The sequence below is a fragment of the Mus musculus genome, chromosome 3 (genome assembly GCF_000001635.26).
Source record: "Mus musculus strain C57BL/6J chromosome 3, GRCm38.p6 C57BL/6J".
NCBI lineage: Eukaryota > Metazoa > Chordata > Mammalia > Rodentia > Muridae > Mus > Mus musculus.
This window is the reverse complement of record NC_000069.6, coordinates 123,433,845-123,438,600: the sequence shown is the minus strand read 5'-3', so window position 1 is coordinate 123,438,600 and position 4,756 is coordinate 123,433,845. Positions and strand designations below refer to the sequence as shown.

At 41.6% G+C, this 4,756-nt stretch overlaps 1 long non-coding RNA gene across 1 annotated transcript; it reads right to left on the bottom strand.

The window, feature by feature from the left end:
* Window positions 1-744: 744 nt before the first annotated feature.
* On the bottom strand, window positions 745-4,386 carry Gm40143. Its single transcript, XR_867619.1, has 3 exons — window positions 4,326-4,386; window positions 3,624-3,793; window positions 745-844 (listed from the first exon to the last, which is right to left on the bottom strand). It is a non-coding gene; the product is annotated as a predicted gene, 40143 (long non-coding RNA).
* Between the last annotated feature and the right edge of the window lie 370 nt (window positions 4,387-4,756).

The window sequence follows — 4,756 nt, the reverse complement described above, 5'->3', positions numbered from 1 at the left end:
ACAAAAAGCAGGACATGAAGTTTGCGGGGGTTGGAAAATGAAGGGATGGGTCCTAGAGGAGGAGTGGGGAGTAAGATCAGCGTACACATGGATGAAATCCCCAAAGAATAAAACACTATACTGCTAAAGAAGAAAGGTACTGCAGTTGGAGGTGAGGATGTGAACTCAGTGAGTAAAGCGTTTATCACACAAGCACGAGGACCTGAGTTCAAATCCCTAAAAACACAAAAGGTGGAAGGGACCAGCATGTGTCTGCAATCCCAGCATTCCTATGGCAAGATGAGGGGCAAAGAGAAGAGAATCCTTGCCCCTTCCCCCCAGGTAGCTCATGGGCCTAGAGCACACGGCAGCCAGCAACAACAAAAAGAGAGACCTTGTGCCAAAGAAGGTGAAAGATGAGGACTAAGACTCAACACTGTCATGTGACTTCCACAGGCATGACATCACATGCACATACACACACACATCTGTACATAAATACATGTACAATTAAAAACATACACATAGTATTTTCCATAAGAGTGATGGTGGCTTGTGTCCATTACCCCAGTACTAGGGAGGCCGAGCCAGCAGGGTTTCTATGAATTTGAGGCCAGCCTGGGCAACATGGTAAATGCCAGACAATCTGAGCTATGGTCTAAGACCCTGCCTCAAAAAACTAATAGAAATTTGAAGTATGTTATTTATAATATGACCATTAGAGTATTCCAAGTGCTACATATCTTATGAATACATTACCAGGTAATCTCTTTAAACTGAGGGCAAACTCCAAGCCTCTTAGTTTCCTCACAGTTGTATCTCTTGCTCTATTTTATTAGCAGACTTAACTCTCCTGTTTGTCCAGCTGCAATAAAACAAAAGACGTTATCACCTGAAGTCAGGTGGCTAGACTCTGGGTAGAATAATTCAAGTAGAAAGGGAAAAAAAAAGATGCAAAGTGTTTAAATATTGAAAATCTAACCTGCTGAGTTGATTTTTGTTACACACACACACACACACACACACACACACACACACACACACACGGTTTCAGTGCTGATCACTTTGGGTTTGACAACCAATAGGTGGGCTATTCTCTGGGAGAGGCTAATTCTCCTTTCTCCATGTATTTCCATGGAAGAATATATGTATGTAACAATAATAAGCAAAGAAAAGGAAGTTATCGGCTCTGGGGTAGGGAGGGTCTGGATGGGGGCATTGAAGGGAAGGCAAAGGGAAAAATGGTACAATTCTGTTTCAGCTAAAAACATGTTTTAAAACGAAATGAAAATGAATGTAGAAATTTTTATTTGAACAATTTATATCATTTTTATGTCAGCAGAAATCTACAACTGCAAGTAAAACTTAGCTATGAGATTAGAAGTCTTTTTTTAAAAACTATTGAAAACTACAGAAAGCTAAACAGGGCCCCCCCCCTTTTTTTTAAGAAAATGGTGACATGATTTTACATCTTGATTGTGCTATAGGACTCTCTTTGGAAGCTGTGGAATTTGGGGGAGGAGTTGTGTTTGGTTTTTTTTGTTTGTTTGTTTGTTTGTTTGTTTGTTTTGTTGTTTTCATTTGTAATGTTCTAATACTTTTATTTCCAAGATAAATCTGATGAAGATCACAAGCCAGGAATAGAGTGTGAAAGCATCTATAACATGTCACCATATAGTAGCCTCCATTTGGCTCCAGACGGTACAATGATATTTCCCCCTAAAGGACTGAGTGGATGCACTCTTAATTGGAAGCAAGCTCCTTAAGAATCTCACGTAGGGGCTGGACAGATGGCTCGATGGTTAAGAGAACTGACTGCTCTTCCAGAGGTCCTGAGTTCAGTTCCCAGCAACCACATGGTGGCTCACAACCATCTGTAATGGGATTCAGTGCCCTCTTCTGGTGAGTGTCCGAAGAGAGCGACAAGATACTCACATAAAATAAATAAATCTTTAAAAAAAAAAAAGAATTTCACTTAGGTATTTAACTTATTTATATTTATGTAGATTTTTAGACTTATGTATTAGATTAGGCTTATCAGATTTACATATTTGATTTTTTAATCTAGATTTATCTAAATATCTAAATAATTTATCTGGGTGTCTATGAAGATCGTTTACTCATTTCTGGGTCGTCATTATGTACTGCATATTTCTCAGCAGCCATTTCTCCCTGACTTCACCTCATATATCCATCGCTCAGTTCCCTTCATGAAAATCAGTGGATTTATTACCCTTTCGGAGATAACTGACTGATGATAAATACATAGACCTCAGTAGGTTTTCCCCTATCAATTTACTAGATTTCCCCCGGGAAATATTAATAAAAAGAAAAAAAAAACAAAGAAAAGTAACTTGAAAACACTGTGTTTTGCTACAAGTATGCATTTTCCACTACATTCTTACTCCAAAACCCTTAGGGGGTGACTTGGATTGAGCCGTTCCAAAAGCATTGGCCCAGAAGGGCTATAACCCATACAGTCTGTGAAAGTGTGTTTCACGCAAAACAACAACAACAAACAAAAACAAAACTAATTACGGACTGTAGATTTTTTGGGGGTGGGGGTAAGCAAAGCTGAAACGGAGCTCTGTTGAGAATTAGGACGTCCTAATTCTCCTACCAAAGAAAAGTAAGAAACTAAGCAACAGTAAGAAAACGTTCAGAGAATTGAGAGAATGTCCTCAGTGAGGAAACATCCATTAGACCTCCATGGTGTAGGGTTTTATAGGAATGGGGCAACAACTGGACAAAGGCTGGGATAATATCTGTTGAGATAAACCATTTCTCTGAAGTATCATGGGCTGAGCCATGGGAAGACCTGCACACCGAAGGCATCAAGCCCCCTGGTTCAACCAGGTAGATAATCTTACGCTATTTGTGTGCAGTGACCCAGTTAGAGTGGGTGGAGCCTCCCTCTTCATCCTTGACTCTGGTTTCCGTTAGTCTTGACCTTGACTATTAGCTAGACATTACTAGTTGCTGCCTACGGCTGCCGTCTAGCTTGCAGGTATTCTGGTTACAGCTGACTCTGCTAAGCTTTTCTTGCTCTCCCAGCCACCAAGTAGCGACAGTGCTACTAGTTCACTAGAAGCCATCCTCACCGCCAACCTGGTCTATTATAATTAGCTATATTGAGGAGAGGGTACATGAAAGCCTTGCACTCAGGGGCTCCGGGGTAGGCAAACAGCTGCCCTGCCGTCTCTGGCCAGGAGCTCTGTAGTCTCTGTCTAGTTTGTTTACATTATCCCATCTACAAGGCCTTTTGTCTATCTTCCCTGGTATCTCAGACCTTCCTGTGTGTTCTGGTTCAGTTTCTGGGTTAACCACCACAACCCAAAGTAACTTGGAAGGAAAGCGCTTACTTTATCTTACACTTTCAGGTCCACCACTGAGGAAAGTCGGTGATGACACCCTTGGCAGTCATCTGACCATCCCAACATCTCCAACTTCCTGGGACCTGTGCTGCAATTGAGCTTTCACCTTCACCGATGACCTCTTGGTCTTCTCTGCAGTGACTTTTACTCTGTCCCATGCTAATCCTGGGGTGGCCACTAAGCAACTTGCAATTTTCAAGATAGTCTCTTGTTTCCTTACTGTCTACAAAGAACTATGTCCCGCCTCATCAGTAGAATTCATTGACCTACCCAGGCACGTTTGACTGAGGATGGAGTTAGAGTGAATTGTCTCTCCAGCCAGACAAGTTTGGAAAGGCGGATTTGAAGAAATGCACATCCTAAGACCTCTGGTGACTGCTGGGCACATAGGTTTCATCCTTGGACCTTGGGAGCATGTGCAGCTCTGGCCTAGGGGAGAGCTGGAAAGACAAATGGGAATGTCACATCTGCTTAAGGACTGTCACTTGCCACAGTGCACTGCACCTGGCCCAGGTATGGAAACTGGTTTGTCATATGAATGGACTTCAGTGGCCGACTCTGGCAGATATCAACACACGTTATGTACTCGAAGAGCTCGAGGTCGGGTGGGTCTTAGCAGGATTCTGTTAGTTCACCCTTTTTGAGTTATACAGTCTTTGACTGAGCCTTTTAACGTAGCTATGGGGAAAACATGGGTGAATATTTGATGCCACATACTTCAAATCTGCTCTTGTGGTAAATGTTGTATTCATTACATTAGAGAAAAAAGAGATGACTGTTGTGAGAATCTACCCAGCATGCAGAAGACCCTCAATTAATCTGTGTTTTGCTACAAGTATGCATTTTCCACTATCCTGCCCCCCCCCAAAAAAAAACCCAAACCAAACCAAACCAAACAAAAACACCCTACAGAAAGAAAAGGAGCAAGTCTGGGTTTAAAAATAAAGTGTGGCTTGGTGTGGTGGTGCTCACCATTTGGGAGACAACATCATGTGATTCTGAGGCCAGCCTGGTCTATCTAGATAGCAAGTTCCAGGACAGCTAAAGAAAGACACATTATAGAAAGAAAATAAATAAATAAAAACAAGGTGTCTTGAAAATAAATAAATAAAAACAAGGGGAGGAGCAGTTAATTCATCCAACTGCTCTCACTAAAGCAAAAGACAAACAACAAACCAAGAAAACAAAAAGCAAACAAACAAACAAAACAAAACAAAAACTGTCATCACTAACAGAAACATCTTGATTTTCAACAAGGTTCAAGCATACCTCTGTGTGTGTGTGTGTGTGTGTGTGTGTGTGTGTGTGTGTGTGCATTTAGGGGCCTTTATGCATGTGTATGTTTCTTCAGTCCTTTCAGAGGCCAGAAGAGGGCACCATATCATCTTGAGCTTGAATTACAG